The sequence below is a fragment of the Miniopterus natalensis genome, chromosome 7 (assembly GCF_054644295.1).
Source record: "Miniopterus natalensis isolate mMinNat1 chromosome 7, mMinNat1.hap1, whole genome shotgun sequence".
NCBI lineage: Eukaryota > Metazoa > Chordata > Mammalia > Chiroptera > Miniopteridae > Miniopterus > Miniopterus natalensis.
In genome coordinates, this window is record NC_142087.1 from 7,659,833 (window position 1) to 7,686,866 (window position 27,034).

Genomic DNA, 27,034 nt, shown 5'->3' on the forward strand with positions numbered 1-27,034 from the left:
GAGAAGCTGCAATGTCTTTTATGACCTAATCACAGAAGCAGCATACCATCACTTTCTGTATTCTGTTCGTCACATAGACCACCTCTTGGTACAATGTGGGAGGGTCTCCACAAAGGAGTGAAAACCAGGAGGCTGGGTTCATTGAGACCATCTTGGACACCGGGTACCACAGCCTCCAACGGGAGCTTCCTCTCCCCAAACCCCAGTGGGGGCAAGGGTGTATGTGCAAATTCCTCTGTTTGAAAATACAGTAGTCCCCCTTATCCACAGTTTCACTTTCTGCAATTTTAGCAACTCATGATGAACCATGGTTCAATAATATTAAATGGAAAATTCCAGAAAAAAACAATTCATACGTTTTAAGTTGTGTGCCATTCTGAGTAACACGATGAGATATTGCAGCACCCCACATGGGACATGAATCATCCCTTTCCCCAGTGTATCCTCGCTGTATGTACAGTACAATAAGATATTTTGAGAGAGAAAGAGACCACGTTCACGTAACTTTTATTGTAGTTTATTGGTATAGTTGCTATAGTTGTTCTACTTTATTATCACTGTTAATTTCTTGCCCTGCCTAATTTATAAATTAAACATTATCATAGGTATGTATGTATAAGAAAAAACATAGTACATATAGGGTTTAGTACCATCTGCATTTTCAGGTATCCACTGGGGGTCTTGGGATGTATGCCCCATGGATAAGCAGGAACTACTGTACAAAGGCACACAGCAGGGAATTTACTGTCCTAAAAACCCAGTGTTTGAGCACCATAGAACTACTTTTTCTCAATTGTACTTTAGCATCATGCTATAGGCTTGCATAGAAGGACATCATAGTTAAAGCCCCAATGAAGTCACTGGTGTTTGTTTCACTGCTTAGTGTCCTCTCTCTGAAGACCCACAGGAAAAATATCTCTCTGGTCTCAGGATCAGGAAAAGTGTGTTTCTGCTAAATAACTACTTTTTTTCCCCCATAAAAAATCTGGAATTTTGTTGCCACTCATGTTTCCTTCTTTACTAAGGCTGTTTAGAAGCTCAGAGCCAACCATATGCTGGCATCCACCTCCTTGAGCTAATAACTCCTGTAGTTATTTCTTCCACTTGTTCCCTATTTCCTCCAATTCTCTCAACTTTTAATTTTAACCTTTTGTATATTTTGTGCTTTTATAATTCCTCTCAAAGCTTTTGTGGACTGGAGCGTAAATACAAAATAAAATGAGTTTTTGTCCAAAGACTGATGACTTGCACATAGGTGCCATCTAGTGGTGAGTGTGGTACCTGCCAGAATAGAAACCCCTGGATTTTTCAAATTTGTTCTTGCAGGGAAGTGAAGAGTGGGAGGAATGGGAGATGAGGGAGACCAGGACCTTTCTCTGTGCTTTGTCAGGGAATTGCGACTGCTGGGGATTAAAGAGACTCCAGGCAGGGCATAGGAGCAGGTGAATCAATCGCTAGAATCCAACTGATTTATTGGAATCTGTACAAGCAGCCAAAACATCATAAAGACCTTGCAAATGAGAAGACACTGGCAGTGGAAGAGTTAAGTGAAAGGTGTTAGAAAAACCAAACAATGAAAATAGACCAGATTCAAACAAATGATCACTTGAAAGGTACTTAATGTGTTTTGATTGCAGATGTGACCAGCCATTTTTTAAGCATTCACATTACCTTAAGAAAGAAGCTCGGAGTCTAATGTTTCTGTTTTATCCATGAGAAAACAGGGGCCCAGAGGCACTAGCACTTTGTCCAAGGTCATACAGCCTGTTACATACAGGTTCAGGGTGACTCTGAGACCAGTCCTCTTTCCCCAGAACCACACTGCCTCTAATCATATATAGCAGATGCTCATTTGGGCTTTCATTTTGCACACAGGGTTTCAAAATAAAAATCCGATTATCACATAAAAGTGCTGGATCCAGCATGTTTCCAAGGAATTATTGCTCTCTGGTTTTGCAGCTGTCCCTTGGCATACCCCCAAAGGGTCAGGATGGAGGAGGTGGTTATGAAGCACTGGTTTCATTAATCTCCACTGGATGGCATAAACCATTAGTCCACAATGTAAAGGAGGAATTCTAGAAGCCAGTCGCAGTAACTGAGGAAGCCCTAGCCTGGGAAAGAGAAGGTAAGTTCATTTATCCACAGTGTTAACCTAGCACCTGCTCTGGGCCAGGCTCCAGGCAGGAATGCCGGGGTGGCAAGCTCTGCAATGCCCTGGTCGTATCCAGGAGCCATCTACATTCCATTTGTCTGTGCCCTCATGTGTTTTGGGGCCCAGCCTGAGCTACAGCTAAGGTATTGCTTGGATCTGCAGGACCCTTGAAGACATAGCCCAGGGATCTGTGGTCTAAGGGTGAACTGTCTTGGAAACAGCCTGTAGTCAGGCATCCACTGGGGTAGATGTAGTGAGGGACCACTGGGGTAGGGTGGGGTGGGTGAGGCTACTGTGTAAGTGGAACTTGAGACATTCCCATACTGAACAGCACCGACAGAACCATTTAATCATCTCAGAGAGTTCTATCAGACAGCACTAGCCAACAGAGGTCTTTTTTGGATTTTCTGCTTCTCTGAATCTTACCGGTTCTTCCAGGTCCTTCAAACATTGATACAAGCAGAATGATGTGATTCACTGGTTTCTGAAAGGGGCAGAGCCGCAGAACAATGGCTGTCCCAGATCTGATGTACAGAAGTGCAAATAACCTGTCTGAAATAGATGGCATCTGGAGTTGAGTTCCTTAAACTCTTCAGGACTCTATGCTGGTAAAAGGTGCCAGAATAGGGGGAAGGGGAGCAGAGGGCGTATTAGGGGACTCAACTTTTGAGGTGAGAAAAAACCTCGGTTCCTATCCTAAGTTCTCCATTACTAGTTGGGTGATCTCTGGGCAGCAGCTTTCTTGCCAGCAAGAGGAAGTTGAGACGCCCAACTGTTGTGAGGAATAGATGAGACAGTGGAGGAGACACAGACTGGCTCATAGTAAGTGCAGATTTCTTATTCATTTCTCCTCTCTTCTGGATGCTAATCTCTACTCTGCCACAGACAGAAGCCACAGGTCACCTTCTCATTGGGTACAAGGTGGAGGCTAGAGATGGTTAGCTGTTCCACTCATTTTCTCAATGGAAACTTGTTATGAAAATACCAATGGCCTGGCCTCACGTCTGCAGCTCTGCATCAGAGGGCTAGAAAACAAATCCCTAAGAGTAGGAACTCACTGTCTCATGAGAGAGATTAGTAGGCAAACCAATAAATATGTAGCCAGGGAACCAGAAGGTGAGTACACTGGGGGAAGAGCACAGAGGAGGAGATATAAGGCCAAGACAGGAAGGGTGAATCAAAGTTTGCCTGCTCAGCAAGTACATGGGAGAGGACAAGCCAAGCAGAGGTGACAGCACACGGGAAAAAAGTGGGGGTGGGGGCGGTGGCTGGGAAGCAAGGTAAATCCAATTGTGAAGGTCCTTGAGCACTGGGCCAAGGAGTTTGGCTTGTAGGGGATACAAAGCCTCCAAACGGGAATAAAGTCATCATACTTGAGTTTTGAAAAGATTTCTCTACTGCCAGTGTGGGACGGTTTAGAAGAGGCAAGACTTGAGAAAGGGATGCCAGCCTCAATTTGCCCCACCCTCTCCCAGCCTCACTAGGCTCCAGTCCCAAGGGACCTCTCAGTGCCTCGATGACCATAACACTAAGTTCTTACCAGCTGCAGGGCCCTTTGCACTTGGTGTTCCCTTCCCTCTGCCTGGGTCACGCTCCTCTTTGCTGTTCCGGAGCTTCCACTTTCTCTGCTTTCAGGTCTCAGGTCCGGCAGGCCCTCCTTCCTTACCCTTCCGCTCTAACGTAGAGCTCCCTCCATTATTCTCTCAGAGCACCCTGTTTCTTTTTTCTATTTAACCACCGCTTGAAATTTTATTCTCGTTTGTGTTATGTCATCAAGGTCCGTGTTCCCGATGAGATTGCACACTCCGTGGGGGTGGGGCGAGTCTGCCCCGTTCACCGCCGAGTCCCCGGCGCCCAGCTCGCTGCCTGGCACCCAGCACACTCTCAGGAAAAACACTGCATGGATGAAACTGTTAGGATCGCTAGGACGTTCATGGCTTAAACCAGGGCAGGGGCAGCAAATCTGAGAAAAGGAGAGACTACCAGCGCACGAAGTGGGCAGGACAGGTTGGCGACCATCAGACTTCGTCCGGATCGTGCAGTCTGAGGAGCCTGGGCAGGTCAACCACCCCCCGTCGACCACACCCTCAGACTTCCTCTCCGTGAAATGAGAACGACGCCACCGCGGCGGGGCAGAACAAACGTCCTCCAAGGCAGAAATAAGCTCTGGCCCGGGGCTCGCGGCCACGGTTCCTCACCTGAGGCGAGCAACCAGGGTGAGAACACCAGCAATAACTCCTGGCGCTCCCTGCGGCCGGAAGTAATTGCCTGGAGGAAGTCCCGACCTAAAGCGGGTCCCCCATATGCGCAGCGCCACGGTTCTTTGTGCCCTCATAAAGCGTCCGATGAGCAGCAGAGGAGGGAGGCTACTTTAGGGCCGCTCTCTTTTGTTTCTTTTAAAATGTTTTCCCCATTTCTCAGCAGATCTCTCTAAAAATGGCTTAATCGAAATCTAAAGAAGTCTCAGGACTGTAGGGTAGAAGGGAGATTCCAGGACGGGATAGGCAGGGGTAGATGGGTAGATGCTCGTGCGCAGCGCCCCCTGTTCGGGTGGAGAAGCTAATGCGCTCCTCTTCCCCACTGATCTCGCCCCACCCGCGACCCCCACAGCCGAAGGAAACGCGAGCGCCGGCTGCACCCGGAGACGTCCATGTGACTACATTTCCCGCAGGTCTCTGCGCAAAAGCCGGAGCCTAGCGGTGGCTCAAGAGTACGGGAATGCTTTAATCCTCGCCAGCCTGTCAAATTCCCCAAGGAATGTGGGGCAAACGCGACACCACCGACATCTAATCAACCAGGAGGAAATAAGCGCCTCAAATGAGCGCCGCAAGGTCCTCTGGGAAATGTAGTTTCCAAGAAGACGCCTGGGAAACGGGAGGGCCGCGCCTGGTTCGGCGCCTGCCCTGCGCCGTGCGCTGTCCTGGGGTTTGCCTTGACCTGCGCTGCGGTCAGGAGGGGGTCCCAGGCAGTGCGGGGCAGCTGCTGCCACCGCCGGGACTTGACCTCTGGCCTGGCCTGCTTAGCCCCCGTGGGCCAGCGCTGACCGTGTATTGGCATGTACTTAAACTTAGGGCTTCTATGACCTCAAGCTAACACTTGCTCTTGCAGGACCTCATCAGGCGCTTCCCTGCCTTGGCCTGGGCAACAGCCAAACCACTGGAGTTGCTTCCAAGTTTTACTAACTAAGCCATTAATCAATTATTGAGTCGCCTCCTCTTTGGGGACCTTTCCCACTCCTGTTCACACTCCGCCGCCTTGTCTTCACAATGACTGTGTCTCCGCATAAACTTAAATCCCAGGACCCCTCTCCTTTCTCGCTATCATCAGCCCCCTCCTAATTGCATTTCTTTCCCTACCCAGCCTGGTTCCTAAGAACCCTGTCGTGCCTCACCTTCTTCTGTAACAACCCCAAGCCGTAGATAAATACAGTTACCTGTTTGGGGTCTGCTAGGTGCTCCCGGAGGGGGCAAAATATGTCACCTAACTACACAAGTTGGTGCTACTAGAATCAAAGTTTCAGCAGGATAATAATTAGAGGCAGAGAGTCTGCTGCCCAGGCCTCTGGAAGGAATGCAAGGCTTTGGAAGGGTACCTCTGCTGCTTTACACCCCATGCTTGTCCTTCTAGAAGAGCGTGATAATGAAATGGAGAGCAAAGCAAAATGGTATGAGAATATCCTCGGACAGCATCCTCGGTAAGAAAATAGAGACTTCTGTAAAGAATCAAACAGAAATGTTAAGTAACATATAAACAATTAAATGAGAAATGGCAAGAAAGCATAGCAAAGATGCTAAATTGGTGCAAGTTAAGAGTTAAAAGGAGCCCAGAGAGCAAATGACAAAGTCCTTTAAAAAGCATTGTGCTGGAAAGAGATTGGGTGTTTCTGATGGAAAGACAGGCATAGGCAATGTTTTGTTAGCTTTCCAGAAAGATTAAAATAAAATATTATACACACGCACACACACACACACACACACACACACACACAAATCCCTTGAGAAGTGGCAGGTGTGAGGACCTTGGAAATCAGTAACTAATCTGGCTTCCCCCCCAAATTTCTTTAAACAGGTCTTTCCTTGAGGGAAAAAGGAGAGCTAAAACAGATGTGTTAGGACATTTCAGAGTTCCCTACCCTGCTGTATTTCAGAGGCAGAATCTCAGGTAGGCTGGGTTCCTGCTGTCACACAGGCCATTAAGCAAGCTTTGGAGCCTCCAGGTGGAGACCACACACAGCCTGAAACTTCTCAGGAAGAGTGCTGCTGTCATCGGTGGAAAGAGCTCCTTGTGCCCACCGGTTGCTGGAGGAAGTGGGGTTCTTCGGGTGCTGCTGGAATAAGAATCTCCAGAGTCCCCCATGGGAGGATAAGATATTGTAGAAGCTTTATTTCTACGGAATTACACCACTGAGTTTCCAAGGTCCCCTTTCCCTTTGTCCTGCCATAGAAGAAGTGCAGCTGTGACTTCAGCAGAGCCAGGGTCAAAGCCAGTGTCCGGAGTTTCCATTCCATGTTGGAGCACAGGTCCAGTCCAGTATCAGGCTAGCTTAGTCTGTGTTCCCCACTGCAGTCCATCAGAACATTGTATGTGGGGTCTGCAGGGCCACAGATGAGTGCAAAAGAGCCACAAGAGCCAAGGGCAGCAAGTGAGAGAGAACTCCTTTCTCTGGGGGGATTATGTATTCCCCAATTTTTGCAGGCTTCTAGTGGCCCTGCCCCCTCTAGCCAATGATTTCTGTTCCCAGGTTTGACTGACAGGCATCTTCTCTATGTCACCCCCACCTTACTGTGCATGTTTCTATCCCCCCTTTGTTGGACCCTTCCCCCAGTGATCTGTGGTGAATGGGCCAGTGGTTCCCTGAGGTGTGTGAAATTGCAGCTTCCTGGTGAAGCTGCCCAGATGGCCATGCTTATAATGTCTGGCCTCCCTTTGTTCCTTTCCTATTATTAATAACTAATTACAATGGTAACACTACCAAGCGCTGGAGAAGAGACGTGGTTTAATTTTGTTCTCTTAACGATAATGTTTTATTAAGTTATATCTTTTGTTCCTTTATAGCATGAGGTCCATTTGTCATGCAAAAAGTTCATGAAATACCCTTAAACTCTACCTATAGTGTTTTCACATACAATGTGATATTTGGTGTAATTTAGAAAAGAAGCAAATTGTAAGTTAACAGTTAACTGGAAAAGGTATTACTTTGAAAGCAATCCAATTTATTACACTTCTACATATTAACCTAGCTACCTGATTCTAAATTTAAAGACTTGCTGTTTACCAAACAGGAAATTACAGCTATACTTACATGTGCCTCTGGGGAAAATGGGTGCAGAGAATAGCCACATCTTTATATGCAAGGCAAATATTCGGAACCAAATAAAACAATTCTGGAGTCCCACACAGGACATTAATATTTTAGAACTGGAGCACAAGATCCCCAATGAACAAAAAACTTAAGCTTGCAGGGGGGATCACAAAGACATCAATTTTCATTAAGGTAGAGCAGCAATTTTCAACCTTTTTCATCTCATGGCACACATAAACTAATTACTAAAATTCTGCGGCACACCAAAAAAATACATCTTTTGCCAATCTGATCAAAAAAATAGGTATAATTTTGACTTATTACACCAGACAGCTATTGTTGTGTCAGCTATTGTCATTTTTTATTTGACAATCTAAGGGAAAAGGGGTCAGTTTCCCTTACTAAATAGCCAGGTAGTGCATGTTTTAAAAATTCTTGCGGCACACCGGTGTGCAGCAGCACACTGGCTGAAAATCGCTGTGGTAGAGCGATCTCAGACTATTTGTGCAGAACCAGTTTGTTTGTTTTCAATTCATTGCACACCAATACTTTTGTAAAATAAGTTTATTTCTAGAAAAAAAATAAAATTATAATTAATTATAAAACATAAAATACTAGACCATATTTTTAAATTATTAGATTCAACGTACATAAACTCACTCTAAAATTTCTCTAAAAGTTCCCAAATACTTAGGCTCAATTCTTATTTAGTTCATGGCAGACCAGATCACCAACCCACACTTGTCGAAGGACCATATTTGAACAGCATTGAGATGAAGCGTCTGAAAATGGAGATCTTCCATTTGTATCACTCCCTGGCTCAAGCTTTTGTTATTTTTATAATATTGAATTTTATTGAAGTCATAATTAAGTATAGTTTAAAGGTCAGGCAGAAGTGCAAGGTTTTAAAGAACAAGAGTCCACTCGCTGCACCTTCCTTCACCTCCCCACTCACTTTTTCTCTTTCCTTTCCTTCCACGTTTCTGAACAACAAGCTTATAATGCTAAGTGACATATTTCATTCCAAGGTACAGGTAACAATAAATATCCATCACCCATCTTAAAAAATAAAGCATTACGTTTGTAGCTGAAGCTCTGTATCACCCTCCCTGGTTTCATTCCTCCTGCCAAAAGTAAACCACATTTGATTTTTATTAGCGTTCATTATTCTCATACATATCTTTTTATACTTTTACTAGTTATGTCTATATTCCCAAGCCAAGTATATATTGTTTTTTGTGTTTAGTTTTTGAAAAATGGTATGATACTTTCTGAAACCCTTTTTTTCCTTAACATGATGTTTTTGAGAATTATCCACTCATTCATTTCCTCTGCTGTACAGTATCTCATTATATGAATGGACCACAATTGATTTACTCATTCTCTTGGATTGCTTCTCACTTTTTATTGTTACCATGTTGCAATGAACATTCTTTTAAATGTGTCCTCATGCAGAAGTGCAAGGGTCTAGGGTCTATACACCCATGTGATTCTGTGTGATTCATATACTGTGTCCAAGAGTGAGGTTGCTGGTTGAAGGGCATGATGTCTTCCCCTTGAGATATTGCCTACGTGGCCTCCGAAGTGCTTGAACCAATTTGCTCTCAATTCCGTAGTGCAGGGGAGTTCCCATCTCTCCATAGGACCACAAAACTTGAAGCTGTCAGTCAGCCTTTCTCATTTTCCCAAGCTGATGCATATGCAATGGAACCTCATTATGGTTTAATTTGCATTTCCCTGATTAATAACGAGGTCAAGCAGCTCTTCATTTATTAACCATTCTGGCTTTTTATTCTGTGACTCACCTCTTTATCGTTCACTTATTTTTCTATTGCGCTTTTGTAAATATTGATTTATGAGTTATTTATATATTCTGGGATTGAGTCCTTTGTCAATTCTGTATATTGCAAATATTTTCCCAGTCTGTAGTTTGTCTTTTCACCATTTTAATGATGTCTTTTGATACTCGGGCATTTTTTATCTTAATGATATTAACTTTATCAGCTTTTTTCTTAACAGGTTGTGCTTTTCGTATTTTATTAAATCTTTGCTCTAACGAAAGATCATAAGACATGTGCTCATATTTTCTTCCAAAAGTTGTCTTTCCTTACTAGGTTCTTGTGTTCCACTTAGATTTTTATATTTGGTCTGAGTAAGAGTTTCCATTTTATTTTATTTTTTTCCTGTATGAATAACCAATTACTCATCATTTTTTTAAAAAGCTATCCTTTCTCCCCTGATCTGCAATGCTGCTCTCTTATATATCAAATGTCCATCTGTGGGTGTGTTTCTGGGCTCTGTATCCTGTTCTGGTGACCTAGTTATCTATCTCTATTCCAGTGCCACACTGTCTTCATTGGCACACTTTATAATGAGCCTTGTTGTGTGTTAGGGTGAGACCACCATCCTCTACTTCTTCATGTGTGTCTTACCTGTTCTTGTACATTTCCATGTACATTTTTGAATCAGCTTGTCGAGTTCCCCAAGAAACATGTCAGGATTTTGATTGGAATTGCAGTAAAATCTATATATTCCTGTAGAGAATTGACATCTTTATCATATTAAGTTTTTCTGTCCATGTTCATAGTGTTTTTCTCTTTATTTAGGTCATCTTTAAGACTTTTCTATCATTTTTTATAATTTTCTTCATAAAGGTTTTAAATATCTTTTGTTAATTTATTGCAAGGTACTTTATAATCCTTATTGCTGTAAATGACATATTTTTAATTTTTATTTTTCAAGTCTTTGTGTCTGAACTATAGGAAAGCAACTGAATCACCTTGCTAAACTCCCCCATTAATTCTAATAATCTGTTTGTAAATTATCTTGGCTCTTTCTGTGTAAATAATCATATAACCTCTGAATGATTGCATGGAAGTGATAGGTAATACAGTGAATAATGCCTCCCCCGAAAGATGTTTACCTCCCAATCCCCCAAACCTGCAAATATGTTACCTTACATGACAAAATGAACTTTGTAGATGTGACTCAATTAAGGGTTTTAAGATGGGGAAATTTTCTGGACCATCCAGATGAGCCCAATACAGTCACAAGGGTCCTTTTAAGATGGAGGCAGAAGGGTCAGAGACAGTGAAGGTTATATGACGATAGTAGCACAGACAGATGATATGACAATGGAAGCAAAGATTGGAGTGATATACTTTGATTACAAAAGAAGGAGCCACAAGTCAAGGATTGAGGGTAGCCTCTAGAAGCTGGAAAAGACAAGAAAACAGATTCTCTCCTAGAGCCTCCAGAAGCAACACAGCCCTGCTGACACCTTAATTTTAGACCCATAGACTAGACTAACTTCAGACCTCCAGAACTGTAGGAGAATAAATCTATGTTGTTTTAAGCCATTAAATTTGTGGCAGTTTTGTTATAGCAGCAACAAGAAACTAACACAGAGTGCATGTATGGTGAACTTTTTAAAAAATTGATTTTACAGAGAGAGAGGAAAGGAGAGAAACATTATTTGTTGTTCCACTTATTTATGCATTTATTGGTTGCTTCTTGTATGTGTCCCGACTAAAGATCGAACTTGCAACCTGGGCATATTGGGACAACACTCTAACCAACTGAGCTGCCCAGCCATGAACTTTTGAGACCTATTTTGTTTGAACTTGTCTTAATTCTGCTCTCTCCTTTGCAAGTTTGGTGGCTCTAAAATTCTAGATTGGAATCTTGTTCTCAGAACAAGATGGGTATTTTTTTCTCCCTTTACAAGTTTTGTATCATTTATTTATTTTTCTTGTCTTACTATGCTGGCCAGACTCTCCAAGTACAATGTTGAATAGAAAGGTATTAAAGGATACCCTTGTCATATTCCTGATTTTAAAGGGAATGTTGCTAATACTTCACCACTTAAGTATTCTATTTGCTATACATTATTGGTAAAGTTAAAGAAATTTTCTTTAAGTTAAAAGAAATTTTAACTTAAAATTTTAAAATTTTCATCAAGTTAAAGAAATTTTCTTATTCTCCCAGTTGGCTAAGATTATTTTTAACATAAATGAGTACTGATTTTTATCAAATGCTTTTTCTGTGCCTATCAACATAATCATGTAGATTTCCTCCATTAATCTATTACTGTGATGATTATATTAATACACTTTTTTAAGTTGAACCAACTTTGTATTACTGTGACGTCACCAGCTTGGTTCTGCTACATTCAGCTTGCTAACATTTTAATTAAAACTTACCCATACATGCTTGTGAGTGAAACTGGCTCTAAGTTCCTATCTTCTGCTGTCCTCATGTGGTTTTGGTTCAGGGTTATGTAGACTCACAAATTGAGTTGGGGGGTATCCCCTACCCTCCTATTTTGGTTTGTTCTTTTCATTTTAGAAATTAATCATTTACCTATAGCTACAGCAGATACAGATTCAGTTCTCTGAGTTTCACACACTCTGACCCACGAGTGTGCTTGCACTGCCTTCATTGTCCCTACATAGTTGTCTCCTACTTTCTGGTTCAGTCAATATTCAGCATTATCAGGATTAAGTAAATATTACATGCTAATGAGCCGCAGAGTGTATTACTTTTACATATTCTTTTCTGTACAACTTTGGTTTTTCCCTGGAGTAAATAAATGGCCTCTTTTTGTTTGGTTGGTTGTTTTGACTTAGTTTTCTATATACCAATCAGCAATTCTTCCTAAACCTCTTGCACAGAACTGTAGCTCAATTCACTTAAATATTAGGCAACCCATACGGTTGTTTTTCATGGAGAAATCTCGCCTGGAGTTCTTTTGTTCAAAACTGAATTGTGCTGTTCCTGCTTCCTGCTCTTTTGGGGTTGTTTCCCTCAACTACCTCCTTTTCTGTGTGGGAATCCCCGTGTCCTTGTTTCCAGGGCTTCCTCTTTCTTGATTCGCTGGTTGGTTTTGGTGGGAGCACATTCTCTTATTCTGAGAAGGGGCGTACGGAAGATAACGTTTTTGAGGCCTAAGTGCTCTGAGTTGACCTTCGCTCTGCTCCCTCATTTGCTTCTTTGATGGGTCCGGAGTCCTAGATGGAGATCTTGTTCTTTCGGAATCTGAAGGCACGTTGCCTTCTACTTCCAGTCTTGCTGGGGAGAGACCAACCCTGCTCTCATTCTCAGCTTTCTATATGGGAGGTATTTTTCCTCTCTTCTTGTTTCTCTAACATCCTCTTTATCTCTGATGTTCTCAACTTTCATAAGGATCTGTTTTGGTGTCGATTCTCCCCCCTCATTGCATTGGGCTTTTAATCCAGAAACAGCCATCCCAAATTCATTGAAATCTTCTTATATTATTTCTGTGTGCCTGTGTGAGTGTGTGTGTGTGTGAGAGAGAGAGAGAAAACATTTCATATATATAAAAGAATATGAGTATGAAACATAAAACAGGCACCTATGAATGCACCACCCAACTGGGGAACAGGGTATTATCGATACCTTGACCTTCCCTATATGCACTTTCTGGTCTCATCCCGTCTTCCCATGCTGCCCCCATGCCCTCCCCCTCCACAGGTCATGCGACCATGCTCATGGCTTTTTCCCCCCACAACCCAGTTGCTTTTAAAAATTGTTTTACTACGCATGTTGTATGTGTTGCTAAACTACACGTTGTTCACTTGTGCTTGCTTTGAACATTGTAGAAATGGCAATATATGAAGTATTGGCATTCTTCTATGGCTTGTGTTTCATTTAACATTGTTCGTAAGAGTCATCTCTGCACATAGCTATAGTTCATTAACTTTTTAAAAAAATTTAAATATATCTCTATTGATTTCAGAGAAGAAGGGAGAAAGAGAGAGAGAAATAGAAATATCAATGATGAGAGAGTCATTGATCGGCTGCCTCCTGCATGCCCCCCCACTGGGGATCAAGTCCGCAACCCGAGCATGTGCCCTGACCTGGAATCGAACTGCCATCTCCTGGATCCTAGGTCGATGCTCAACTGCTGAGCCACACCCGGCCAGGCAAGTTCATTAACTTTTTATTGCAGTATAGCATTCTGTTGTAAAGATACTACAATTTCTTTATTCTCCCAATGACAGGCATTAAGTTATTTCCTTTTCTTTCTATCATGCCTTCTAGTGTGATCATTTCTTTCTCTCATTTTCTATCTTCTCTCTGAAGCTTATATTAGTTGGATCTTCTGGGATGAACCTCGAATTTTCTTTCCTCTTCTCTCCTGCTTTCTGTTTCTTTGTATTTTTTTCTACTATCATAGAATTTCTCAAATTAGGCTCTAATGCATCTATTGAGTTTATTATTTCTGCTATCATATCATATCTGAATTTTTAAAAGCTCTTAGTCTCTGTATATCCCTTTTTCTAGCTTACTGTTTTGTTTGCATAGGCACAAGCAAGGTTAAGGCTTTTTTTTTTTTTTTTGCAATTTTCTTTTGCTTTGTGCATTCTTTGCTTCCCCCTAGGATGGGTGGGTGGGTGGGTGGTGGATTTATGTCTGTCTTTCATGTTAGAAGCTCCCCTCTGATATCATGGGATGCTTAGCTATCTGCTCAGATGTTTGAGCCCTGGGTGCATGAGTGGGGCACATATGCCAGTGGGTTCACAAGAGGGTGATCAGGTGGGGGACCCAGCTGTTTCATTGAGGGAACATCAAATACCAGCAGGTCTCCTCTCTTGGGCTAGTCAGCTTCTCCAAAGAGGAATCTTCCATTCTTCCTCCCAGAGGATGTAAGCTTGTCTACCATCATTCTGACTGCTCAGAGGGGAGATGCGTGTGTGTGTGGGCGGTTGACTCACAGGTAGACTTTCGCTTAATGCCTTTTTTAGTATAGTTCTCTGTTCTCATCTGGTTATGCAGGGTGGGAGTAGAGATCTGGGTGTCTCACTGCTGTTCAAACACACAGCCAAGATGCAGTTCCAATTTTTTCAGCCCTACCCCTCCTCCCCATCTCTAGCAGATATTTCCATTAGAGTCCCCATAGTAAAGAATCCACCTTCCTTTTCAGGTTTCAATTTCAGCTATTTCTGTTCTTCTAAATCAGTTACCGCTGACTTTACAGCTTCCAAAATTCTCTGGACATCTGTCATCTGTTCCTGCATTCTCTCCAATTCACTTTGTCCTTGTGCATATATACTTTTTGTTCTTGTTGTAATTTCTCTACTCACATTTTGAGGCTTTGGGGAGAAGGTGGAAATAAATGCACGTTTTCAGTGATGTTATTCCACAGTGCAGATACGTTAGAATGTGGACAAGTACCCGAGGGGAGGGGCATTGGAAACTGCAGGAAGTTGCCAGGGCCTCGCTTGGATGTCTGTGGCAGCCTCTGGTTTTCAGAGGCTCCGGGTGCTGGCCCACTGCCTGCACGGTATTCAGTGGCAAATAGAGAGGAATTCTGTGTGTGTGTGTGTGTGTGTGTGTGTGTGTGTGTGTGTGTGTGTGTGACCAGTGATGCTTTTGCAAAGAGCAGCAGAGGAAAGCGCTATGGGTGTTCTCTCAGGAGAGCTTGCACTGGGTCCTTCAGCTTGAGGGTTTTAAAGGCCAGGAGTTTAGGGGAGGTCTGGGGAGGGTCTCAATAGAATATTCATCAGCTTTTCCTGGTGTGCCCTTTCAGGGCAGGGGGTCATTAGTCATCACAGCTGGTCCTGGTGTCACCCGCTTGGTTTTGCTGCTTTTCTGGGCCTGGAGCTGAAATACAACTGAGGGCTAGATGTTATCTCTATGGAGGAAAGGTCAGAGGGTCTTCCATAGCAATATGCCAGGGGAGGAAATGCCACCCTGGGGGTGAGGTCAAGTACCAGTTTTGAGGGTTGCTAGGCACCCGGGGCTTTCCACCCTGGTGACCTTCTGTATCTGGCCAATTTGTTCAGCTGTCTCAGTTTCCCCATTCCACTTGCCAAGGAATTTTCCTAGCTTCTGACTGACTATCCTGCCTCAGTTGGAGGAAACAAAAGTCCAAAGGAAAAGCAATGACGGCCAAGATCTGGATGAATGTCACCCAACCTATTCTCCCTGTTAGGAGACTTCATTCAGGAGAAGGCAATATTGGGTGCTGTTGAGGAGCAGCCCAGAGTCACAGAGGTCACTAGCAGCGCCTGCTCAGACTCCAGGAGTTGATGTACAATGTACCGATGACTCATAACTCCCACACCTGAGGCTGAGTTCCTGACAAGAAAGCAGCAGATTTCTCATCCTCAGTCAGAAGCCCCTCACCTATCCCCCCACAAAAGACCAGGGCTTGGATAACACTGGCTACCTTCCTTCCAGTGTAGCCCAGATAGCCACAAACAGGAGAGCTGTGTCTCAAACAGGATGCTAACTTACCCTTCCCATCTAGCAAACCAAAGTAAGATGGGGCAGGTTCTGAAAGAGGACAGCACTGTCACCATCTGTGTACCCAGGGTTCTGTGACCTGGGCTGGGGCATTGTCTCAGAGGTAGCCCCAGATGCCCTGTTTGATTTCTGAGGAGCAGATGTGAGTACTGTTGACGTAAGAAACGTACAAACCTGTAGATAATTTTTATGAGTTTATTTGAGCCAAAACTGATAGCAGTTGCTGGAAGGCAAGATCCAAAATGCTCCAGGGAATAACACTTTTGCGGTTTCTTTTATGCATTTGAGATTAAGGAGGGAAAGTAAGGAAGATTGCCTAAGAGTGGGAGAGGACAGGGCAGGGATTGGATTACAAGATTATGTGCTTTCTTAAGGGTGGTTATGCCTTTGAGGGGTATTACATCTGGCATTTCAAAGGTATGTTAACCTAGATGCACAAGAACTATGGACAGGGCTGGCTTAAAACCTTTCAGTAAAGAAGTTATAGGCCTGGGGCATGACTACCCACCATGACCTGTCCAGTTAGGAATTTATGATCTATTACAAAAACTTTTTCATCCGCAGTATTTACCCTTTTCTTCTGATTGTGAACACTCTGCAGTCATCCTAAGAAGCTAAAACATGCCTGAAAGGAGTGGAAAAACAGGAGAAGAGCCTAGAAAAAAAGCTTCTACCCTGGAGAGTAAGCAGGCTCTGCTGTTTTCAACACCACCAAGCCATTCTCTGCATATACTGACTGGTGTATGCTGATGTGATACAATTGAACTCAAATCTGACATCTATCTAGAGATAGCAGCAGATCTCACAAGTAAAGGGCTCAGCCCCACAAGACGGCCCCCACTTCAGATGCCAATCCTAAAGCCAGGTTGTCACCTGTGCTTCTCATCCAGAGGCTGAATATTGGACGTTCCCAACAATCCCCCCCACCAGGCTCAAACATTTGTTAGAACAGCTCACAAAGCTCAGGGAAACATTTGCTTACATTTACCAGTTTATTAAAAAGTTTATTATTATTATAAGAATCCAGATGGGCAGCCAAATGAAGAGATACATAGAGCAAGGCCAGGAAAGTCTGAGCTCAGGACCTTCGGTTTCCCGTGGATCTAGGGTGTGCCACACAACAACCCCCCCCCCCAGCACATGGATGCCTTCACCAACCCAGAAGCCTATCAAATCTCCTTGTCCAAGGGTTTTTATAGAACTTAAGCTGCAACATCCAAGCACCCACCCCCACTTTCCTTAGACTGGTGGGTAGGACTGAAAATTCCAATCCTGTAATCTCTTGGTCTTTCTGGGGTGACCAACACCATCCTGAGGCTTTGTAGGAACCCTGCTCTGAGTCACCTCATTAGCATAAACTCAGGTGATTGAAAGGGCTTGTTATGAATAACTAAAGATACTCATATCATTTAGGAAATTGCATGGGTTTCAGGAGCTTGGCACCAGGAACCAAAGAGGGAAATCAAATGTATTTCTTTTTAGTATATCTTTACTGATTTCAGAGAAAGGGAAGGAGAGAGAGGGAGAGAGAGAGAGAGAAACGTAAATGATGAGAGAGTCATCATTGATCGGCTGCCTCCTGCACGCCCCTGACCAGGGATCGAGCCCACAACCCGGGCATGTGCCCTGACCAGGAATCGAACCGCGATCTCCTGGATCCTAGGTCGATGCTCAACCGCTGAGCCATGCCCGGCCGGGCATCAAATATATTCCTTATTATACCACACGTGCCAACAGCTACCCTCAGTGATAGCTGCTTCTGCTTTCTCCAGGGCGGCAGTGGCATCCCTCACGGCGGTGAGGAAAGGATCTCCACGCGGCTCCCTTCCCCTCCCAGCGTGGGCAAGGGCGGGGAGCAGGGAGGCTGCGGCAGATGCTGCTGGTGCTTTGCCCGCAGCCCCTGGGATCCCTGGACGGGTTTTGCGCACGCTCGCTCTCGGCTCTCGGCTCTCCGTGTGATTTCACCACAAACAGCCTGCACCTGCATCTCTGGGTAGACAGCCTGGGAATTTATGTCCCCTTAGGGCCAGCCCTTTAACAAATGACGGACAAACATGGGAAAACAGTCCTCCGGCTCTCTTGCTCCCTATTGGAGGCACCTGCAAGGTGTCTCCAGAGCTCCCGAGCGTTGCTGCCCTCCTTCAGGCTCTGCTCGCCCTCTTCTCTTTGTCTGGCCTCTTTTTTTTCCAGGCCCCACTTCCCCACCCACCCCTCAACTAGTTGTTTTTCTCTGGGAACGCTTCTTAAATAAATAATTTCTGCATGAATCCTCTTTTCCAAACCTGCTTCTGGAAACAACCTAAGGCAGCCTCATATTTCAGAGCCCTTGCTGGTTCTTTGCTACTACAATGGGAAAGAATGGATAGCCCTTTGTTTATACAGCACGGGAAGGGGCAAGGGCGCTGCAGGTGTGAAAAGGGTGGGCCCTGAGATGAGGAAACAGTGGAGGCTTCAATTGTTTCTTCAAATTAAAGGCAGAGAATTGGGCTTCTGAAGGGAACCAGAAGTGGTGAGAAGGGGAGGAAGCCTGGAGTTTGGGGTGCAGAAGGGGCTAAGCAGCCTGGCGGGATGAAACCTCTCGGCTGCCCCAGGCCTTCAGGAAAGGCTGCTGCTCACACACACACTGCGGAGGGTGGTGTGCGGGGCAAGGGGAACCCAGTGCAAAGGCTGTGTGGGATGGGATGGGAGGCGATGCCGCAGTGCAACCAGAAGACAGGGCGACCCTGGAACTGCGTCCGGCCCGTGGAAGCAGGGACTCCGAGCCAGGGGAGACCAAGGGAAACATAACCCGCACGCAGGCGCCACACACAGACACGCAAACCCACCGAGAGGTGGAACAGGAAAAAACACCCCCTCTAAGATCTGGGTGAGGCACGAAATGACAGACTTGGAAAATAACTGAAAGATAAATTCTAAACTCATTCCAAGAATGCCTAGAGGCATCTGCAACATCCGAGCTGCATTTCTCAGTTAAGATCTGTAAGTTGACTCCCACAGCGAACAGGAGTTGCTGGAAGGTGGGGGTACAATTAAAAAGGGCAAGCTAAGGCAATGCCATCCAAGCCCACCACGGCGGGGGCCTGGCACACGGCATCCCTCTCCCCACCCCCATGGGACCTCAGCCCTTTCCCTACTCCTCCCAGCCCATGGCAGAGCCAGGACATCCCTGGGACGTCCTCCGTCGGCCCTGCCCCTCCAGGGGCTCAGCAGCCCTGCCCCTTCGTCAGCCCCCTCCCCCCCACCCTGCTGCCAGCCTCCCCCGTGTGCCAGGGTCCTCACGGCGGTGCTCCAGGGCCAGTGAGGTCTAGGGCAGTCGGGGAGCTGGGGACCTGCCTCGGGATCCCCTCCTACCTCTGACTTTTGCTCCTTTCAAGTCTTTATTCCACAAACATTTACTCACCGCATGCTACTCACCGGGAACTGCTATCTTTGTTCGGCCTCCATTCCTGTTTCTGTTTCTTTTTCTCTCTCCCCCTGACACCATTCCTGCCTCTTTCCTCCTCTTCTCCCCTCTTTCTCTCTGTCTCCCCTCTCTATCCCGTCTCCCAGCCCTGGTCTCCTTGAGTTAAATTGGCCTATATCTCTGAAGAAAGATGACACAGCAATACTGACAGTGCCCAGGGAAACTGACGCGTCACAAAGCAGTTTGTGCTAACAAGTTCCATTATTTTTTGTTGTTAGGAATAACCGTGTAATGAGCGTGACTTTAGATCTTTTTCTATCTCTCTGATTAATTACTTCAGAAGAGCTCCCTAGGTATAGTATTTGTAGGTCAAAGTGTATAGACATTTCTAAGGCTTGTGATATATTTGGAAAATTATTTTCACAGCGGTGTTGTACATGTAACTAGACTCCTTTGAAATTCATACCAATTTTATACTTAAGGTGGGGGTCACACATGCTTTCCCAGGGTTCCTGATGACACTCATGTTCTGGATTATCTCTGCAAATGGGTTGGTTTCTAGAGGACATGTCCAATCCCCTTTCTGCATACTTGTTGATTTGTTCAATACACACTTATATCAAGCATGTGCCAAGTGCTAGTAATGACCCTGGACTAGACTCCGGTGATTTAGAGCCTTGCTAAAATCACAGGTAACTCCTTTTTTCAGATTAGGCTCGATTTTGGCATTTGCTATTTTAAAAATCAACAATAAAGAGAAAGGAACATCTGTAATATTTTGAACAACAACAACAAAAACCTAAGAATAATAATAATAAAAATCAACAATAAGATGGGAGTTTTCTCACAATGAGAGACAGAGTGTGAGCAAAGCACATTCTACCATGTATTCCCTACCCAGACAGTAGTAAACCACTTTCAGCTCTCACCATATTGCATTCAGTCTCTCTTGATTGAGACTTCTTTTTTAAAACATCTAAACAGCTTTGCTGTCCTATAATTTTTAGTCAGGGCTTGCTCTAGACTGAATGTTTGTGTTCCCCCCAAATTCATATGTTGAAATCTCATCCCCAATGTGGTAGTATTTGGAGGTGGGGCCTTTGGAGGTGATTAGGTCATGAAGGTGGAGCCCTCATGAGTGTGATTAGTGCCCTTATTAAAAGTTCCCAGTTTCCTCACCCCTTCAACCATGTGATGACACAGAGAAAAGAAGCTTATTTACGAATCAGGAAGCGGGTCCTCACCAGACACCAAATCTGCCAGCACCTTGACCTTGTACTTCCCAGCTGCTATAACTGTGAGAAATAAATGTATGCTGTTTATAAGCCACAGAGTCTATGGTAATTTTTTATGGCAGCCCAAATAGCCTAAGACACTGCTTCAAAGGCGGGAGGTGTTTCAGCCCCTCTAATTTCCTCCCCTCTGGCAGAATTCCTGGGCCACTGTGTATGCATATATGCTTTTCCCTCATTTCAGGGTCCAGTGGGCTTGTCTTTCTCTCCGTTATTCATCGGGTACATGAAAACACCAAGTATTATATTTTCCACTTATCACAGTACATGTTCATAGATCTTGGTATAACTTGCTCACCAATCACAATTTTTAGCTATTAGGTGAGTTTCGAGGGGTGATTTTAGGTCTCCAAAGAGGAATTTGACTAAAGGTCACCCAGAACATTTAGATGCACTTGGAAGGTTGTGGTGCATGTTAATCAGATCATCACAATACAATATGATAAAGGCTTCTCTAAAGTTGTACTATATGGAAAGTAGGATTTGAGGACCCAGCGGAAAAGTCCATAACGCAACAAGCAAGGGCAAGAGACCTTATTAACTTGCATCAGTCAGCCACTACTACTATGAAACGCTGCAATAACCTTAGCGTTAAACAATAATAACTATCTACAAATTTTTCCCTCGGGTGACTAGAGGTTTGCTGGGTGTTCATCTTGATTTTGTCTGGGCTTAGATGGGCTTGGCCTCAGGCCATGGATTTGGTTCAAGTCCATTTCATGCATTCCAGGCCTCCTTGCACCAGTGGCTACCTAGTTATCATGACAAGACACACATGCAAGAGACCAAGCCCAACATGCAAGCATATTTTAAGCCTCCGCTCACATCATGTGTATTAATATCCCACTGGCCAAAGTGGGTCACATGGCAAAGCCCAAAGTTAAGGTGCAAGGAAGTACATTCCTTTCATAGAGGTGTAGTGAGAAGTAGTGAATATTTGATGAATTATCATCTAATCTACCACAAGCTGGATCTTGGAGAGCCAAAGGATATTGTTCTAGGGAGCAGTGGGAGGAACGAGTGTTTCACAAAAGAACCACGTCAGGAAAGGCTGGGAGACACAGGATGTATGGCACATTTAGGGAATCGTGGGTGGTTTGAAGGACAGAATCCCAGGACGCTTGTGAGAGATGTTGAGTATATATAGGAAACTGAGTCAGGAGAAGGAGACAGGAGCCAGTATCTCAGGGTTGAAGGAAACTCAAAAGATCTGAACAGACTGGGGCAAGGTAAGAGGCCTGCCCTCCCTGTTGGATTTTCAGGGGACTCCTGCCCTGTTCTTGAAGTCTCTACTTTCTGTGGCAGATGGGGTTTCCATCAATCCTCTGTGCTCTCTAGGCAACGAACACCTTCTCTTTACCATCTGAGGAAAGAACTGTACTAACTCACCTTTTCCTTAACACTTTCTGTGTCCAGCATAGCATCAAGTAAATGTTTATTGCACATACTCCAGAATGTGTGAAGAACTGGGAGTTATTTTTCCAAAATTATTTTTTTCTGATCAGGAGTACTTAATGAAAGAATGGCACAAAAAGTGGTGAATATGAAAGATACATTGTTGTTGGACAGAAATAACCAACCTTCACACACTGATCAGATGACATGCAATGTAATTATATAACTAGAACCATATTCTGTTTAACCAGCTTTTTAATTTCAACTCAAAACAGAAACCCATCACATCTTTCTTTTGAAAATCTTCACCCAAGGACATGCTTATTGCTTTTAGAGAGTGGGGAAGGGAGAGGGAGAGCAAGAGAGATAGAAAGAAAGAAACATTTATGTGAGAGAGAAACGTGGATCAGTTGCCTTCCTTTATGCACCCTGACCAGGAATCAAACCCACAATCTTCTGGTTAACGGGACAACAGTCCAACCAACTGAGCCACACCAGCCAGGGCTAAACTGATTACCTCCTTTTTAATGACTGCATTGTATTTCATTTTGCAGCTATTCCATCATTTATTCACTCTCTTAATTTTCACCACTAGAAATAATACTCTGAAAAATAGCCCTTTAAATATATATTTGCCTCCAGGTCTAGTTATTTGTCTAAGAGTAAATTGCTGAAAGTAGAACAGTTTGTTTAAATGCATACCCACTTAAACTTTTCATACATATTATCAAGTTGCCTGCCTGAATACTCCTACTGGTGGTGTCAGAAAGTGACTTTTCCTCACACATATGATGACACTGGCTATTTTACACATTGCTAATATGAACAATTTTATCTCATTGTTATAATGGAGCAATAATTTTTTTATTTCTTCATCAAAAAAATTTTTTGAACTAGAATTCTCACAGCAGAACTATCAACAAATGTGAAGGCAGAACACAGATATTATAGGAGAGAGGAATTATTAAAGACAGAAGCAGAAATTAATAAATTAGAAAACAAAGAATAATTAGACCTGATAAACAAAAGAGCTTGTTCTTTTAAAAAGAAGGGGGTGGGAGAGAAGAAAAGAAAAAACTATCAAGCACAAGCAAAACAAAACTCAGATAAAACAAAAAATACAGTGCCAGGTATAAGGAATCGGGTCTGTATTCCACATATAAAGAACTAAAAATTATTAGAAAATTCTATGTTAATGGTTATCTTAATATACCTGAAGTTTTATTTGAAATGACTGGCTTCCCTTGAAAACACAATTTCCTAAAACTTATTCTACAGAACCTATATACCAGAATATACCAAAACCCATTGATAAAATGGAAAAGGTTGTAAATAATTTATGCCCCCAAGTGACAGCGCCCCAGATGGTTTTATAAATGAGTTCTAGGAAATCTCATTTTAAAATACCATTTCTGTGTGTTATTTAAACTAGACATTTAAACTAGTGTGGGAAAAGATGTAATTTATAATACAAAAATGCAATGCATTTTATAATACAAAAGTCTAACTAGGCACTTACAGATATAAAAGTCTTAAATAAAACATTAGTAAGTTATACCCAGCAGTGTATTAAAAGAATTGTGCACCATGATCAAGTAGTGTTTATTTCAGGAAGAATGACTGGTTCAACATTAAAAAATTTGTGTTGAATCAAGCATTCTGTAATACATCAGATGGTGAAAGAAAAAAGCATATGATCATCTAAATATATGCCAGAAATGCATTAATTAAAGTATAACATTTATTTCGTGCCCTGGCCAGTGTGGCTCAGTTGGTTGGAGCATTGTCTTATACACCGAGTGGTGGCAGCTTGGATTCCCGGTCAGGGCACATACCCAGGTTGTGGGTTCTATCCCTGACCGGGGCCCATATGGAAGGCAGCCAATCAGTGTTTCTCACTCTCTCCCTCTCGTTCTCTCTGTCTCTGTCCCTCTCTCTAAAAATCAATGGAAATTTTAAAAATTTTTTAATTTCAGATAATGATGATAGTGACAATGATGATAGATACAGTAGTAAGCAAATTACAGATGGACCAAGGATACTTCTTTGTTTTTTTAAATCAGAAGCCACAAGCAGCAAACTTAATAGTAAAACATTAACTACTGGAAGTGTTTCCATTAAATGAGATGCTCACTATTATTGCTATTAATCAAAATGTTTCCGAAGTTTCAAAACAATGCCATTAGTTAAGAAAAAGAAATAAAATGGAGCCCTGGCCAGGTGGCTCAGTTGGTGGGAGCATCGTCCCAGACACCAAAAAGGTTGCGGTCAATCCCCGGTCAAGCACATCCCTAGGTTTCAGGTTCAATCCCCAGTGGGGGCATGGACGGGAGACAACAGATAGATGCTTCTCTCTCTCTTCCCCTCCCGCCCTCTCTCTAAAATCAATTAAAGAACATACACAACATATCCTCAGTGAGGACTAAAAATAATAATAATAAAGCAATAAAAAGGAAACAGTTTACTTACATCATGTCCCCTTCTCTCACCCAGGTATCCACCCTGCTGCTTGGGACGTGAGGTCTGAGGATGCGGTGCGCAGGCTGGACTCCGGAGAGGAAGGTCACGTTCCAGCGCTGGCGGAGCAGAAAGCCGAGAGGAGCCTGGTTTCCAGTTAATCAGTGTCTGGTTTCACGAGGGAGAGAAACCGCATCAGCTCCAGATAGCCTGCCTCTGGGCCTAACCCTGGGGGAGCCAGCACTACCTTGTTTAAGCCGCTGAGGTTTTAGGTCGTCTTTGTCCACAGGTGAGTCTAATCCTATTATAATAACCATTCCTATTTTCCTCATTATATGACTATATCATTATATTCAGGTCTATTTAACACACACAAGTTTTATACAGGTTTTTGTCATTGAGGGAGGAAGAAAGTGTCATCTTGTTTTCCTCAGTCCATAAAACCTTGTGATGTTATCCGTGTCAACTGGTATAGCTCTACTTCATTCTTTTTTTCAAATTATAAGAGAAGTTACAGAATGGCAGAAGTGGGCCAGCTGGGCTGCTTGGGTTTCGGGAAACGAGCTACAGGAGCAAAAGAAGGGCCCTTGGAGTTTAGGGGGGAGAGAGACAAAGGTAACGCACCTGCGGGGAGAGGAAGGCGGCAGAGGCCCGGGCAGCCTCCGGGGATTACTTCATGTTCTTTGATGGGTTTTATAAAAGACCAAAATTCATTCCCCCTTCCTCTCATTATTGGGCACTTGCTTGGTTTCCGGTTTTCTCTCACTATTAACATTCAAGTGATAAGCATATGATCTTGTCCTGGTGCTCTTGTTTCTAAGGGATAGAATCCTAGGAGTAAGCTGGCGTATGTGTTAAATTTTAATAGATGTTACTAGATTGCTTTCCAGAAAGCCTGAACGCTTGCATTCCATCAGCAATGTGTGAGAGCACCATTTCTCTGCATCCCCACCAGCAATATAGCTCCTTTTTATTTTTTAGCAGTCTAGTGGATGTAAATGTTACCTCAGGTTGCTTTTCCTGGACTGTTAATCAATACCTGGTAATGTAAGACTCCTGTCTCTTCTTTTCATAGTTTGCAGGTGTTTGTTCTTTCATACAACAAGATCACTTTACTCAATCCCAACAAACCCCTATGGGATTCTAAATGGAATCACAATAAACTGATATATGAATTTTGAGAAAATTAAAATTTTTGTATCAAGCCTTCCCACCCAAGAACATGGTAAACTTTTTATTGGTTCAGTTCTTTTATGCCTTTCAATAAACTTTATAGTTTTTTCATATAGCTTTGCCTATGCCTTTCTTGTTAAATTTATTCTTAAATAATCTGCAGTTTTTGAAGCTATTATAAGTAAATATTTTTTCATTTCCATTTCTAGGTATTTATTGGTAAAACAGAGAAAGGTTATGGATTTTTATATATTTATCTTATAACAAGACACCTTATAAAATTATCTTATTCATATCTTTTTTTTTACTGGAACCCCTTGTATTTTGTTGTTAAATAATAACATCGAAAAGAGAGAGAGAGTTTTAGCTCTTTATTTCCAGTGCTTATGTTGGTTATTTCTTTTTCTTTTTCTTTTTCTTTTTTTTTTTTTTTGGCATTTTCTAGAACCTCCAAGACTATGATTAATAATAACAGGCCAAGTTTCTTGGTTTTTAAATTCCTCTCCTTCAATTGCTAGCATTCTTCCACTTCTCACCTTGGTTGGAGCCCTTAACATCTTACTGGAGGCCAAGAATAATGTCTGATTATCCCAACACTCTATCCCTAGCACATATTATAAAAATGAAAATATACTTATTTATTTCAAGAAGGAGAAAGTAGCCAAATATTGAGTTCACTAAGATCAAATAAGAATTCAAAATGTATTTTAGATTTAGCAACAGGAAGATCATTGATGAATTAGTGATAGTATTTCAGTGGTGGGAACAGAAGCCACAGGACAGGAATTTTGGAAGTAAGGCACACCAGCCATGCCTCCCTTTTTGTACTAACATTGGGGGTCTGAGCTCCCCTAATGTTTGTGGGACACCGAAAACATTTCTGCATGGCGGAGCTTGTGGTGCACATGGAGAGCTAAGAGGTGAGGGAGAGCCATGCTGAGGACTGATGTCCATGCTTCAGCTTGAGGACTGTGGGGAGCTATGGAAGAACTTTAAAGAGTTATACTATCAGACTTGTTGATTAGAAAGATCACTCTTTCTAAAGAGGTACTATTGTTTCCAACTCACTCGTCTCTCTCCATGGTTATTTGCACTGCCTTTTCTTGGATCGCCCTCCCCGCCCCTCCCCGCACGTGGATTGTTGCAACAACTTCCTGGGCTCTTCCCACCCATTCTCGCTCCTTGTCAATTCATTCTTCACAACAGCTTCCAAGGTAATCCTTTTGTCTTGTCGTTTAGAGTAATCTTTTCTAGATTACAAATGTAATCATGTCATTCTTCTGATTAAAATACATTATTGGGAGTTGTAAAGCACCACCTTGGTTTCTCTTGGATCCAGCCTTCCCAGGTGAGCTGAGGGCGTCAACATTCATCCTTTGGTTGGTAGAATCTTTATCTGGGGAATAACCTATTCTTGGGGCTCCTGCGGAGAAAGTCGGTTAGTTTCCGCTCTAGGGAAACAAAACTCAATGAGGATCTAATGACCATCTGAGGCATGGAGGTGCCGATTTCTTCAAACCTGTTTATTCTCCCACCCTGGAGCCAGTTCAAATTGTGCTAAAAGCTCAAATTGTCCCATTCCTCTGCTG